Here is a 17,384-nt window from a genome sequence, read left to right on the forward strand (position 1 = left end):
TATCACTATGGAAACAAAAACATATATCATTGGGAGGTAAAGTATGTCTCTTGAACTCATGCTTATCTGTCATTCCACTTTTCTTCCAGCCTTTTTTAAAGTGCCCTTTGGAGTAGCCAAGTCTATCAAAAGTATTAAACAAAATTTTCTTTAGGGGCTCCAATTAGGTAAGGAAGGTGTCATGTGAAGTACTTGAAACACACTAGAAAGGAGGTTGAATAGTGTGAAGGATGAAACTTAGTATTTCAAAAACTATTAAAAGCTTTTCTCAAACAGATGTCAATGGGCGAACGGTTTCGTCCAAGGGGTTCAAAATTACTTTGGATAGAAAATTAGTTCACAAAACTTGGATAAGATAATGTAGAAGTGACTTAAAGGAAAAAAACAAGTTATATAGAAGGGGTAATGAAAACACAAAGGTTTTATACTGGTTCACCCCAACTCTTGGGCTACATCCAATTCTCCTTCAAACCTTGAAGGTTTCCACTAATCACATCTTTGATAACAACCAAGTATTCTCTATGTCACTTCAGGCTATAACTAGTACTTTCAAGGCCACTCCTGGTACTACACTTAATCTCCCCCTGAGATTAAGACCCAAATATTCTTTGTCACTAAGTCACTCCTATCTTTCACAAACAATATATGTTTAATGGAAAGTGTATTATAATCACTCAAAGAGTGTTTACACAATAGGCTCAAATACAATGAAACTCCCTGACTAAGCAAAGCTTAGATTCACTCAAGTCGCTGAAGTTTCTTTCATCCAATGGACTAACAGCGCTACAACACTTGTTTGTTTTGTCTTAGAATATTCTCTTTGTGATTCAAAAACCTTAACATGAACATCTTCAAACCTTATATAGACTTTCGTGCTTTGATTCGTTGAGAGATCCTAGTTAACCGTTGTCTAATAGCTTTGGTGTTTGACATGAGGTTGCTACTGTGCAGAGAGAGTGGGGAGCCACAAATAGTTTCTGCAGCATGCGTTCAGAGAAGTACATTCTTTCAGTGTCACCTAGTGCTTAGAGCTGACTTTCATCGTATAAATCAAAATAAAATTTAACAGTATAAGAAAAAAGGAATTAAAAATATCAAAACAAGACAATTTAAATCTTCCATTTTGTGCACTTTGGCACGAGTTTCTTATTAAACATATGGACATTACTTTCTTGTGATTTTTTTCAATTCTTGAGGATCGAGTAACTGTTCTATTACTTTTGCATTGCGAGCCAAGTGTGAAAGCAATTGTCTTCTCAGGGTTGGACGCAAAAGTAGTATCGTCTAGTGACTAGTATTTTACCTATCGTCTAGAACCTTTTTATTCATGCTTTTATGCTTGTATCTTATAAAGATAAAATGATATGTATCTTAAGCATGAAAAGTTAGTACATAAAAATTATACTTTTTAAAATCAAAACCTTAGGAATATAATTGTTTGGTATAGTTCAATGTGACTTGGACGCAGCCAGACTCAACATCATGGATCAATTGGGGGTCAGTGTATTTACCTAAAGATAAGGGGGGGCTTGGTATTAAGGACATTGAGCTTTTTAAGAGAGCTTTCATGGGCAAAAGGCGATGAAGGCTACTGGTGGAGAAAGATTCTCTATGGGTGAGAGTTCTTGAGGCTTTGTATGGAGTAATTAGGGGAGTCTTTTTGGAGAGGTAGTGCAGAATGAGGTTGTAGTGGTGGAAGGATCTGGCCAAGTTGTTGGAAGGGAGTCAATAAGGGGATGGTTTTACGGCAAAATTGGTCACCATGTAGGTGATGGAAAGGAAATCTTATTCTAGAAGGATGTATGGTTGGGGGAAGAGAGTCTGAGCTCAAAATTCAAGAGGATATTTTCCATTTCTTCCTAACAAAACACTTGTATTGCTGACATAGGCTTGTGGACTGCTAATATGTTGGAGTGGAACTTCTAGTGGAGAAAAGCATGCATGGATTGGGAGAAATCGACCTTCGAGGAATTTTTGCAATTGTTTAAATCAAGTGGCCCCTAAAAGAAATAATGCGGATCTTTGGATATGGAGGGGTTGTGCGGTAGGGACTTATACTATGAAGTAGGCTTATTGCTCGGGCAACCTAATGAAGATCATCAACATGCTCCTTTGTTCAAAGTCTTATGGAGTATTAATTGCCCATCAAAGGTTGTTGTTTTCGGCTGGAGACTAGTGTGGAATAGAATTCAATCATGAGTTGAGCTAAAGACAAGGAACATTTTGGGACCAACTCAAAGCATCAGCTGCCTATTTTGTTGGAAGGAAAACGAGACAGCCTGTCACCTTCTATTCTTATGTAGTTTCACTTATAGAGTGTGGTAGCATATATATATGTGTGTGTGTGTGTGTGTGTGTGTGTGTGTGTGTGTGGATTGGGTTTGAGCAATCTTTGCCTCAAACGTGCTTTGAACATTTTTGGCAGCATTTAAGGGCACTATCCGTGGCTAATTGAGGAAACTATAGATGATTATATGGAACGACCACTACTACAAAAATATTAATTAACGATGCAACTTCTACATCGGTGAGGAACGCCCGTTTTTGTTGCTTTATCAGTGGCATTTTTTGTAATAACTATGTTATTGAACAACAACGGTGGTACAAACACCATTTTTGAATGTTGTTTTCTCCTTTTTCCACGACGTCCTTCGAAGACACCGTCTTCATCGTTGATCCTTTTTCCAGCTGGTTATTTTACTCACGTGAAACCAATTGATGACTAAGAAGCTCAGTGACATACGTACATCTGCTTTCCCGCTCAGTCAGTACTTGCAGCTACCTTGAACATGCGCGTCCCCGGCCCCCGTCGATCAACAGCAGCGTTGAACAAAAAATAACTAAGAAGCCCAGAGTTCCAACTTGCAAAGCCTCAAAGTTCCAGCTTGAAAAGCCCCAAAGTTCATTAGCTTAGCAACATTTTGAATCAGCTAGCATGACTTGTTTCCCAACAATGACCCATTGCCATGAAGGTATGTTACATGCAATGTGATTAAAGATTCTGTACACAACATGCATAAAGATGAAGATTGTTTTCTCTGCCTCAGTATGTTTGATTGTTGGCAAAAAATTTGAACTCAAAAGCTGGGTTTTTTATTTTCTAAAAATGTCCATGTGCAGTGTAGGAGATATATGTCTGTGGTTTTTTTTTTTAGTAGTGACCGCATGAAATTTGTATAAATTAAATGAACTTTATAAGGAAGGTTGGTCATAACCAAATTCTTCCTCCACTTGATTCAACTAATGTTGATTTTCATTCATATTATTTATTATATGTTTCTCCGGATTATAGATATCTCTTATTGATGGGGGATGAGGAAGATTGGGTTTCTTAATGCACATTTGCAATGAGAGATTCATTGATTGAGTTTTCATAAGTCATAATATTGATAAGAAGCATTATATTTTGCCATTTTGAATTTGTTTTTATGGCATTGAGTACGTGAGTTGCAAATATATATTGAGCAGTTTTAAGAGAGTTAGTTTTTAAGAGTATACTATTTATGCTTATATTTTGGTATAGAGTATGGGTGTTTCTCCTAGGAAACTATTAACTTGTGTCATGGTTGGATTGTTAAAACAAGATTTCCGGATGCAAGAGTTGGTTGAGGAACAATTTCCTTAGGTAACGTTTCCTAAAGTGAAAAACATGAAATGAGCAAAATCTAAAAGATTAGAATAGAGTATAAACTGCATAACATGATCCAATTTTTTTGTTCTTCTCTCCATGCCAGTTGTGGAATGTAAGTGCATTTGTAGATAACATGATCTTTGAGTCTATAATAATGATGACTTAGCTGATAACTATTTCATACACACAACTATACAAGTTCTGAAAATCTTAGGCTAACTCATCTCACTAACCCGTTAAAGCTCTAAAATGGCTGTCACATTTTTCCACTGATAACATATTGATGCAAACTCTATAGCAAACCAGCCAAATGAGCGACCCCACCGTCTCCATCTGGCCACAAAGTTTTTCATATCTTAATATTATTCAGTAGCCAAGTTCTTGAGTAGATGTTTATTTTGTTTTATTAATCTAAATCCAGTTCAAACTAAAGTTTCTTAAAACAAATCCAAATCAATTTAATCATGTAAAATAATTCAAATACACACTAATAAGAAGACATGAGAAATAAAATAAATAAAGTAGTAAATCATACAAATCCACTTTTTAATACATTGATAAAAGAACGGTAGGAGGTTGAATAAACAAAGAAGCAAACAACACAAACATCCGAACATTGTAGAGGTACATGTTGTCAAAGCTTATATTATACTAAACTTCATTGTGAACTTGGATGAAAGGAAGAAGCACTTAAATCTTCAAACATGCTTGCAGGAAGCTTGAAATTTTGGATCTCAAAGTGGCAAGATTTATGACCACCAGAACAATGTAGTTTTCAGTTTCAGAATAGAACCCATTGTGCAGTACAACAAAATAAGATAAAATTATAAAATTTGCATAGAATGAAATCCCTCTCCTTAATGGCGTTAATTGAAGCGATAATGTTTAACAAAAAATGGAAGAATTTAAATTTTAGGAAAAATATTTTAAATTCTTAAATTGAAACATAGAAGGTGATTTATTAAGTTTTGATTACTAGAGGCAATTTATACTGTAAGGGTGAAACAGAGGAGAAATCAAAAAATTGTGTTTTCTTGTTTGTTCTAAAATTTGGTGTCAATAAAAAATTTATTCTATTAATTTTTAAAATTCTATATAATTTCCTCTTCGTCTAATTAGGCTGGATACACCTTGATACGGTTTGCAAAGGATTAAAACCTGCCAACATATAAGAAGGAATAGGAATTCCTAAAGACAAGTTAGGCATTAAAAACCTGCCAACATATTGAACTTATCACCCCCCTCAATTACTAATTCCTTGAGAGAGTGCAACCTTTGCACCAATACTTCCCCTGCAAAAAATTTAGGACATTCATAAATTAGAAGTGTAGAAAGGTGCAGGAACATGTTTTTCCCATCCTCCCTTGATAACCTTACTAAGTTTGGCATATTGCAGAGTGACAGATCTCTAGAGCCATGAAAACTACTCCACCATCATAGCACTCTTTGTATGTGTATTTTACATTAATCATGTTATTTATCCATAGCTCCTCTCTGCGTGGACCAAAAATAAAAAGGCAGCAGAGTTCCATGTTGTGCTGCTACTAATGGCCTTTTACTTTGAAAATGGAAGTCACAATTAAAAACATGTTTGTTCAGTCGAATCTAATTTTGGAAGCATTAGAAGCAGATTGGTACAACCTCTGATCTAGTCCTGTTCCTTCTGCCTTCATGTCTTGTAAGAGTTTCACCAACTTCAGAGAACACAACAACCATGATACCTGCCATGGCCCTTTAATTAAGCCCCCCATTCAAAGAGGAACAACCATGTGTGCAAGCTGTGGTGGAGAGGATCATCTTTAGATCATGGTCTTGGATGAAAGCAGGAATAACAAGAACACATTTCTCCTTTCATGATTGACAAGTTCAAATCGTGCTATGCCTTAAAACATTGTTGTGAAAGGTGTATTTGGGTTTGCTTTGCTTGTCATTTGTATGGCTACAAAAGTTTTATAGTGAGGAGATGAATACTGATGAAGTATCGTGGTGCCTATCTTTTCTTTCTATCTTATCATATTTTGTTATGTTTTCTTTCAGTGCATCACAACTTGTGATGTCCACTGCTATTAATAAAACTTTTTTGCCTTTCAAAAGAAAAAAAAAAGTGTATTAAAAGAACTAAATAATGTCTTTTTATTCAGTAACATGATAAATTTGATTAGAGAGAAAAAAAATATTTTTATTAAATGTACTTAATGAGTTTTGCATCTAATTATAATGCATAAGTTATATCTAATAAGATTTTTTTTATCTTCAACACGGTGATATCAACACAAAAAGGTCCATTGTAAAATAAAGAAAGTTAAGAGGAGAATTGTTATTGGCACTATCACTTTTTCTAATGGTACTACTCACATGGGTGCCTTTTAGAAATGTTCCAAAATTACCCTTTGGACGGAAACGAGTTTTTGTTACCTAAACGAGGTGGAAAAAATAAAACATAAAAACATGGATTTAGCACAGTGACGCAAGTGGGAAGGGGAGGGGTGTTGTTGTTCGAATTTGCTCAGATCTCGACGGTGTTGTGCTGCTCGAATGTCAACGGCAAGGTGGGGCAGAGCAGCACAACTTAGATCTGGGTGGGGTGGCACAATGCGCCTAGTCTGGTGGATGGTTGTGGGTGGGTGGCGCAACTTGGATCTGGGCTGGGGGTGGGTGGCGTGGCACCATGATGCTTAGATCTTTAGGAATGTGGCATGGTGGTGGAGTTGTTTGGAGGATAATTGTTGAACAAAGAGAGGGGAAGAGGAAAGGGTGTGAGGATAAATAGATAGGGGTAGTAATGTCTTTTCACCAATGTTGGTAGGCTAAATAGTAAATGTTGTAGTGGAAATAGTAGTACCCAATTAAGAGATTATAACGTAAACTAGTGGTTTGATTCTCTTTTTAGAATTGCCTTTTCTTTTTCTTTTTCTGGTTTTTATAAGTTATGGAACTTTATTGCCGGAACTGATTGGTGATTCAAACATAATTTTAGAATGCAAATCTCATTGTTTCAAGATTTTATTTATAAAACCATGAAATTTCCATTTCAATGCCTATTCTATAAACTTTTTCTTTTTCCCGTGCATTAAATTCATATTTTATAATTTAGAGGAGTAATTTCTTATATTATTTTAAAATTTTTAATACATTATTAATTTAAATATATTTTTATATACACACATGTTAAAAAAATGTTATTATTGGAGTGCTGTCCTAGGTAGGATTCTCCTTCAATTTAGTGATATTTTACATGTTTCCATTTAACTTTCTTTTATAAAAAATTAATTTAGTTTACTTTTTTTTATTTTTCTTCTGTGGTTTACATGCTTGATTTGGAATAACTAAAATTGAATAAAAATTTTAAATTACAATAAAATTATTTTTCAATTTAATTTACTTTTTTAAGCTTTAAATGTCATCTAAAAATATTTTAACTGTAAAATAATGTTATCAAGAAAGGTCATCTAATTTTGATTAGAGTTAAAGGAACAAATTATATTAATGTTAATGATTTGAATTGATACTTGATAATTTGATTAATTTTATATTAAACTATTTTCAATATTTAATTTCAATTATATTTTCCTCATGATATTTTTCCTTTAACTTTAATTATTCAAAAAATATGTTAAGTCATTTACCTACATAAATTTTGTTTTTAATTTTATTGTGGTTAATTCTATTTTAAATCAAATTAATTCCAAAAATAACTTGTTGATTAAATATTTTTCGTGAATAAATGTCATATAAAATGAAACTTTACTAAAATAAATAAATAAATATTTATTTTGTGGTTAATTTTTTATCAATATTCATGAAGGGATATATTTTCATCAATCATAAAATCTTGTATAATTTTCTTTAGCAAGGTCTAAATTTTAGTATGGTAAAAAATGCTATTAAATAAATTTGCATAATTAATTATAATAGTTCATTAAATATTTTTGTGAATAAATGTCATAAGAAATGAAACTTTATAAAAATAGATAATAAATATTTTTTTGTAATTAAATTTTAACCAAATATTCAAGGAGAGATATATTTTCATTAATGATAAAATATTGTATAATTTTCATTTGTAAGATCTAAATTTAGTATAGTAAAAAATATTATTAAATAATTTTGTATAATTATTTTATAATAATCATTATAAAGATATAATAATTTTTCATATTATTGTTGAACTAAAATATACACTAAATAAAACTTATATAAAAAATAAAAATTAAATTGATATAATAGTTAGTGTAAAAATATAGTTGCAAAATATTTTTATAGTAATTCGGCTGAAAAAATATATTATAAATAAGGTAATTATTTAAAAGATGATTATTATTGATGAATAAAAAATAAAAATGATATTGATCGTATTTATTATTTTGGAGTCCCTAATAACAAATTTTTTTCTTATATGTAGTTAATGATTAATTCACTCACTACTCAATTAATTTCATAAATCATTTTATAAGTTTAGATGGTTATTTTTCTCTAAAACCGCAAATGCCATAAATAATCCATACATTAATTACAAAATGCGAAGTCTTTTCTTACTACTTTATTCTATATTTTAACTTACAAGTTATTTTTTTTTTTCTATAAAAACTTACAAGTTAAAAAATAGCAAATATGATGAAAAGAAAATACATGTACCCAAACTAAAGCGAATGTCTTTTCAATGTTTTTTTTACGTTCTCAATGTTCCTTTTTTAAAAGGATTATTACAATTTAGTGTTTTTTTTTATTTTCCTTCTAGTAAAATTATTTTTTTAATCATTACAAATTATGTTTATTTTATTTTTAGTCTTTAAAATATTTTAAATAATATTTTGAATTATAAAAAACGTTATCTAAAATATTATAAAAACAAAAAACAAAATAAATATAATTTGCAAAGATTAAAAATAAAAAATAATTTTATATGGATAAAAAGTAAAAATATACTAAATCACAAACATTAACAATATATTTAATATATTTAAGTCTTCTTGAAAAAATGAAAACGATAAACATAAAAGTTAAAACAAACTTTCTTGATACAGAGTAAACGATCGAATTTCTCTATGAAGTTGATTGAGGCGCTGTCAAGTGACTCAAGTTCACCATAGGAAGATAAATAATTGCAAAAAGGTCTCCAAAACTACATTCTGCTAGTCAAATTAGTCCTTCCATTATCCTTCGTCAGTAACTCGGTTAGTAACCTTTGTCACCAACCTAGAAAACACTGTTTTTGGTTTTTTTTTTTTTTTTTACTTTTAACTGTTCTTGCTTTTATATATATATATATATATATATATATATATATATATATATATATATATATAATTTCTTCCTACACTCTTAATAACTTGATCTGTACCCTCAATTTTCAGAAACTTAAAAAGCCCTTCTGTTAAGCCTTGATCAATTAACCTACAAGATCCTTCAAATAGTATGTGATTCAATCTTGGTAGTATAGACATTCCTTCATTTCTATCCCCAAGCATTTTCAATTTTCCCGTGAATTTCTTGTAACTTTTGCAAGTGTCAAGAGGCTAATTGGTAGGAAAAATAGCGATCCCATAACTTTTGGAAAGTGTATGGAGACCGTAAACAAGTCTTACTTTTCCTAAGATGGAGGCTTTCCTCCTGCTCCTGACCATCCTTTTTTATGTATGTTTTGCTATAGATGAAAATGGTATACACTTAATGTTTCTGCTGAGGAAAAAATCACTGGCAATAAGAACCAGCTTACTATAACCATTGACAAATAAAGACTGTCCCCCGAAGAAATTATGAGAATGATTGAAGAAGCTGAGATACGAAATTCCTATGGAAGGCCATAGTAATACATTTTTTGAATCGACATGTTTACGTGATGAGAACTGCTTTGATGAAGAACGAAATCAGTTCAAAGCTTTGCTCACAAGAAAAGGAGAAGATTAGTTTTGCAATTAGTATGGCCACAAATTTGCTAGATGGTAATAACCAACAGCAAGAAGGAGAGGTGTTTGAGGATTATCTGAAGGAGCTTGTGAGCCTCTTTAAAAACACAATATGCAAGATTAGTTATTTGTTTGTGATACTAATAAAAGACAAGATTTTTTGTGATGCTAATATGTCATCTTGCACGTGGTAAATATATTATTTTCTAATCGATATTTTATCTTAAAATAGTTTAATTAATTTATACTTGCTATGTTGTTGACTTTTAGCACTCCATCTATGTCTGATTGATCCTTGGACTCGTACCATGTGTATAGATTACTTGTTTTTGCACCATGTGTTGCTTAGGTGCATCTCTTTTATTGTTGATTCTGTAGTTAAGCTTTTTAGATAGAGACGTGCAAATAGAAAATAATTCTCTATAGTGTAGTTTTTTCGTGTGACTCGGTAAAAATAGAAACTTAACATTTTTTTTTGTCTGGGATAAAAACATATGATTTAAATTATAATAATTTTTTTAGTAGAACGTCGTTATTTAGTGTAACAAGTTGCATGCCATGATACTGACTATTAGGAATGGTACCCGCGCGGTGGGGTGGCGACAGGGAGTACTTTCATCCAAGTGAAATGGAACATCTTCAACATCAAACCTACACAATGAAACATGTAAATATGTGTTTAGAAAATATAAAAAAGTCATGAATTAATATAATAAAATTTTCATACCGTTGGCGTTGTTGTGTCTGCATCGTCAACTATTGAGCAAAATTAATTCCATCTTTGATTTTAAGGAACCTAATGACACAATTATACAATCATTAAAACAAATTAATTGCTTAGAAGAAAAATTTACAAGTAAAATTAATTTTATTACCTTCAATCTCATTACGCAACCAATCTTGAGAGCACATCAATACCTCAACAATGTCTTCATTTAATTTGTTACGATGTGGAGTTAGAAACTGTCCACCAATGCTAAATGCAGACTCTGAAGCAACCATTGAGATAGGAATAACTAAAAAGTCTTTAGCAATCCTTTGCAAAGTAGGATACTTGACTCCAATGTTTTTCCAATATCCCAAAATGTCAAAGTTACTAATATTTGATTGATTAAACAATACAGGCTCCTCCAAGTATAAATCCAATTCAGATTTAACAAAATCACCAGAAGAAGTTTCTTGAACATATTTTAAAAAGTTAGAACTCCAATCAACCTTTCCACCATTATTATCCAAACCAGACACTATTGAAGATGAAGTGGGGAATAGAAGTAGTCCTTTTTTCCCTAGATTGATATTCAGAAACCAAATCTTCTAATAATTTTGTCACCTTATTCAATTGATTTGTGCTTTCACTTCCATACATGAGAGGGAAAAAATAATTTAGCAACTTCATTTTCAACCTAAGGTCCAAAATAATCCCTATTGCCATCACCCCATTGATCATGCCCTAATACTTCTCAAACTTGGGAATCATACTATCAGCCATACCTTGAATGGTGCTATTAGAAGAAAAAATCCATTCATTCAAAGCCAATCGAATTTCACACACTTTTGAAAAATAAACATTTGAAGTTGGATATTGTGTACCCGAAAATAACTCGGTAACTTTATGAAAGACTTCCAACTTCTCACAAATTTCAGTTGCCATTTTTCAATCATCATCACTTGGCAATGACTTATATTGAAGCTCTTGTTGAGTCAAACGCTTGAAAACTTCAAGATATGGCAATGCATAAACAAGCATTAAATAAGTTGAATTCCATCTAGTTCTACAATCCATCCTAAGTTTCTTTGAATAAGGAATTTCGAATTGTTCACAAGCCTCAATAAATTTTTCTTCCCTCTTAGGTGTTCTAACCCAAAAGGAAACATTATCCCTAATCTTCTCAATGGAATCATGGATAATTGACATTCCATCCTTCACAATCAAGTTTAAAATATGGGCACAACACCGCATATGGAAGTAAGTCCCTCGCAAAATAAATGAACTACCTCCAAACTTGCTAAGAATTTTAGGAATCATTGCATCATTAGTACTACAATTATCAACAATTATTGTAGATACCTTTCTATCTAGATTCCATTCAAAAAAAATGTTCAATTATAATCTCTGCAAGAACTTCAGCAGTATGTGGTGCAAAAACATACATAAACCTAAAATAAAATAATTATTCATCTTAAAACCAAGTTCTATGAGTACATGTTACTATAACTACACATATTACCAATTATATAAAATTAAAATCATAAAACTTTCAAGTGAATGATTATTTACCTCATAAGCCGACTTGGCAAATTCCAATTGTTATCAATGAAATGGGCTGTAATAGTCATATAGCCTTTGTTTTGATTCGATGCAGTCCACATGTATGTTGTTATAGCTATGCGACTTGAATTTTTTAGAATTAACTTCATAGTTTTGGCCCTTTCACTCTCGTAGAACTTTAGTATATCCAGCTTCAATGTATTACGGGATATTACTTTGAACAAAGGTTGGACAACATTACAAAACCTTCGAAACTCAATGTGATCAACCATAGCAAGAGGGTATTCATGCAATGCAATCATCTTTGTCAATTCCATCCTAGTAGCATCTTGATTAAAGGTATAGTTTCCAACTAAAATAGATTCGCCCCTATCTCCTACTGAAGATGATGATTGTTGAAGAGGTTTTAGTATTGATTGCTTTGGACCCCTCACTGTTCGAAGCTTATAGGTTCTAATGTGGTCATGCAAATGCTTCGTACCTGATCTTGTATCACCACCAAGTTTCTTTTCACAATATTTACATATAGCTTTCCATTTTTCCTCTATTTTCTTTCTTTTGAAGTGGGTCCAAGCAGCGGAAGTTAATCCTCTTTTATTTGAACTTCTTTCAACATCTTCAACTTCTTCAATATTTGGAGAATTTTCTGCTTCTTCCACCGGATTGCTTTGTGCGTCATTAGCAACTTGTTGTGTTTCTAATGGAGCAATACTATTAATGGATGGATCAATAGGCGTACCCATTTTCTGTACAACAAACAAGTAACAGAATTTACAAATATGAGTCATGTAAAATTGTAAATGCACAAATCTGACTCTTATTGCTAGATTACAAATTTTAAACTCAATGAATCATCCAAACCAAAACATCACAATAAGTTAGCAGCAGAACAAAGAATTGAAAATACAACAGAAATAAATAAATAAAACAGAGGAAGAACATACAACAGAGGAAGAACAATTTGAAGTTGCGAAACCCAGAAATGCACTGTGCGACTCGAAGAAGAAAAAGGTGCAACGAAGACTTCCACGAGTTCACGGCTGAAACAAATAGTGAAGAAGGAACGGTGAAACGAACGGTGAAAAAGCGAAGAAGTGAAGAGGGTGAAGACAGTGTGAAACAATGAAACGAACAGTGAAGAAGTGAAGAAGTGAAGAAGGAATGAAGGTAAAGCAGTGACGAAGGAACAAAGGTGAAGAAGGAATGAAGTCTGAATGTTTGATGCGGTGTTTTAGGATTTTGGTAATGTTTGTGTCTTTGTGACTTGTGAGATATTACTTATATATATGATAATTTTATTTTGTATTTTTTTAATAGTAAAATATTATATTAACCCTAATATTTATGTTATACATATTATAAGTTATGAGGGTATATAAGTAAAATTCTATATACGCGGGGATATGGGGACCCTGCGGGGCGGAGAGCATAGTTCCTGTCCCCGTCCTCGAATTAGCTGCGGGGGGGTTTTTCATCCTCATCCTCGTCCCCGCGGGGAATTTTTCCCCGACCGCAGGGCCCCGAATAGGGCAGTCCCTGTGGGGATCCTCGAGTTGCATGGAGAATTGCCATGCCTAGTGACTATTATCCAATAACTAAGGTCCCGTTCGGGGAATTTTTTATTTCAAAATTTAAAATTTGTATAAGCTAAGCTAATTTTCAGTTTATAATTTGTAGTTTTGTTTTTAATTGTGATTTTTTTTAATACTCAGGAAATCAATCTCAAAATTATGGGAGAAATGTTTATTAGAAAAAAATGTTGGACTCTTAATCAACGGGGATGCAAAAGAGAGAACCAAAAATAGATATGACGCAGGCACAAGAGAGCACCCATGGATGACTCACGACATCGAGTGTGACACTGGAACCGATGACATCACTGTCGATGACAAGCACATTGAGCAAATTTGACTTGCTGATTGCAAGCGCCAATTGTTGTGCCTTTTTGGCCAGCATGACAGCGTTGGGGTTGTGCACATTCTTTCGAAGGGCCTCGAGGCGAGAATCGCCTCCATAGTTGCTGGTGAAGACAAAAGGCTCGTGCATGATCAAGGTGCCATCATACGCGGTGGCAATGGTTGTGGCGACAGTGCCGACTTTTTTGAGAGAGAGAGAGAGGGGGGGGGGCATCAAGATAGAGTCCGTCAAGGGAGAAAGGGGATTGAGATCTAAAACTAACAACAAAACTCAACAAACCAATTTTTATTGTTTTTGAAATAAAGGTAAAACTGCTATGAAAATAAGTAAAAAAACCAACTCAATCTTAATTTTGCTTAACACATTTCCGTTTGGAAAATACATTTTAAAACATGAAACTTGAAACGCACAACCACCTCGAATGGGGCCTAGGACTTCAACCAAGTTTTGGACTTGATACTTTGCGGGTTATAGCCTTTTGAAAAACACTGGCACTTATAGGCCCATTCACCCACAAAAATGCATTTTGTTTAGGGCAAACTATGTTTTTAGTCCTTGAATCTTTTGAATTTTATCATTTTGGTCCTTTAGCTTTTAGAAGATTGGTTTTTGTCCCCAAACATTTTTTTTGTCCCGTATTTTGGTCCTTTTGCATCCAAATCCACCATGAACTGCCTTTGTAGCACTAGTTATATTATTATTTTATTTATTACATTTTCTGGTTGCCACAAATTGCTTAGTAACATATTTTTATTTTTTTCGTTTCTTTCTTTTACTCGATTCTAACTTACATAAACTTGCCCTTTTCTCTCTAAGAGAAAAATCATAGCACCCCATCATTGGAAACAACAGTCGCCAACGACACTAGCCACCGCCAACGACATCTCCATCGTAATCTCCAACGCCAACGACACTTTTATTCTAACCACTATGTCTCTCAAAATTGTGTTCACTCCTCAAAACATGTATAGAGTTGTGTTGTTGGCTTGTTTTCTGGTTTTTTGCAAGTTTAGGTGTGGTGGTTCAAAGCATCGTCATCCTCCGATACTCACATTGATCTTTGATGCGGCCCTAGAGTTTTGTGGGTTCACTCAAAGGACAAGATCCATTGTTGTTGCAACCAAATTCAAGGCTCCCACAACCAAATCTACGGTATTTGCATGACCTTGGACACTTGAAGGTTTGCGTGTAGTTCTCTGGTTTCGATGGTGTTTTGTGGTTCGGGTTTTGGGTGGGGTTTTATAGATGGGAATGGATGAAAATAAATAATTATTTTTTTATAGACCATGAGTATCTTTCACTAGAGGTAATATATCCAAGACACAAACTCAATATCTTTGGTTAAGCTGGAATAACTCTTCATTAACTGATCCACGTGTTCAGTGATAGTAAATAATCAAATTAGTTTAAGAAAATTATAGTATTTGTCATATTTTCCTATGTTATGCCCTCGAATGCCAATGTCTTGATGGCTCACACTCTACGATACTTTACATAATGACACTTCACTTAATTTTCATTGGTCAAAACCCTCTACCGGTTAGAACTCTCCATAGGTAATTCTTTCTAAGACATCAACAACCAACTTTGTTTACCACTTATAACGCCCAACTTTTTTCAAGAACGCTGATTGTCCCCACAAACCAATACGAGACTTTTAAACATGTTCTATCCTCACTCACATGCTTCCAAGGGAACTTCCTAGAAGGTCACCCATCCCTTAATTATTTCAAGTCAAACACGCTTAACAATGAAGTTATTAAGTGATAGGCTACCAAAACTAATTCCTTTAAGTCATCATCAACTATACAATGTCACACCTACACAACCTTTGGATTCCTCTCATTTTAGTTTGTATCGGTCAGGTATTACATGCCCACAAGCTTCCACTTGGTTCGTCCTTTAACCATACCATATTGGAAGAAAGATATGCTCTGATACCATTTATAACGTCCCTAAGTGTCGATGTCTCTGCAACTCACACTTTACAATATTTCACATAATGATATTTCACTAAACTTTCATTGGTTAGAAGTTAGAACCCTCCACCAGTCAGAATCCTTCGTAGATGGTTCTTTACGAGACATCAACAAACATCTATATTACCACTTCTAATGTTCGACTTACTTTCATGATCCTTGATTGTTTCCACAAACCAATATGATACTTTTTTAACATGTTTTGTTCTCACTCACATGCTTTGTGAGAAACTTCCCTTAAGGTCACACATCCTATAATTGCTCCAAGCTAAGCATTTATAATTCTTAAGTGAGAGGCTACCGAAAAGTAAATGTATCTTGTTGGTATAGATTGTACTAATTAATTTCTTTTAGTTATCCTCAACTATAGAGTCTTATACTTGCACAATCTTTGAATCTCTCTTATTCTAATGTCTATTCATCGAGGCGTTGCACTATGAATAATGGAAATTACACCAATATTTATAAATGTGCATTTGATTTGTCAAATTAATCCTAAATATGTATTATTTTGATTAAATTAATCTCTAATCTCCTTGGCTTCTAAACTAATTTGATTCTAACATTGGACATAAATTTCATTCTCAACTAATAAATATGTCACACTAAATCAATTTCTTCATTAGTCCTTACCTCGCTTTGTTCATTTTATCTTGTCATTAATAAACAACAGAAGTCAATAATTGAGAAATAATGAAAAATGGCTTAATTGCACTTTTGATCTCTCAAGTATCACAATTATGTGAATTCTCTCATGTTCTAATTGCATCAATTAGATTTCTCATGTATTGCATATGTGCGATTTTAGTCTTGTTGGTTTCAATTGGACCAAATGGATCCCTCGGGTATCACAATTATGAGATTTTAGTCCATCCATCACTAGTCAATTAGAATATATTGATGTAGAACTGATTTTCGATGTGTCAACTGATATGTCACTTACATGATGACACCAAGCTATCACGATGGTTGATTTTACATGCCTATGTGGTTCCTAATTTGGCACATGCAACTTTAGTCCCTCGATTATGGGGTTTGGTAAGGATTCGGTTTGGGGGATATGCACATTTTTTTGGAGTATATTTAGTGTTTTCGTATAGAAGATGCAGTGACCTTTTTCTTTGTCAAAATTATCTGTTTTGATTCTCTAAAAACATATAATTGGAGGTTAATAATTATGCAGATATGCATCATGTTTTGGCTGCTATTTTTATTATTTGGATTCTTATGTAGTGCTTTGGTGGGATGGTCTTTTAACTTCTTGTGATTTGAGGACCCCATTGTTTTTTATTAATATATATATATATATATATATATATATATATATATATATATATATATATATATATATATGTGTGTGTGTGTGTGTGTGTGTGTGTGTGTGTGCGTGTGTGTGTGTGTGTGTGATTTTAATCATCTTTTCTTAATTTTTGTCTCCAACATCAGCACACAAAATTGACATTTGAGGAATTAAAGTGGGTCATTATGAAACTTACTAAAATTACACGTACCAAATCATTTATTATGTATGCATGATGTCATACTGATATCATCATATGTGTCACATCAAGTGACACATCATCAATCAATATTATGTCACCAAATTCCAACTAATGAAGAGATTAAAACACACGATTGATCCGTAAGAAATCTACTTGACACAATTTAAATATAAATAATTA

The sequence above is a fragment of the Glycine soja genome, chromosome 12 (genome assembly GCF_004193775.1).
Source record: "Glycine soja cultivar W05 chromosome 12, ASM419377v2, whole genome shotgun sequence".
Lineage (NCBI taxonomy): Eukaryota > Viridiplantae > Streptophyta > Magnoliopsida > Fabales > Fabaceae > Glycine > Glycine soja.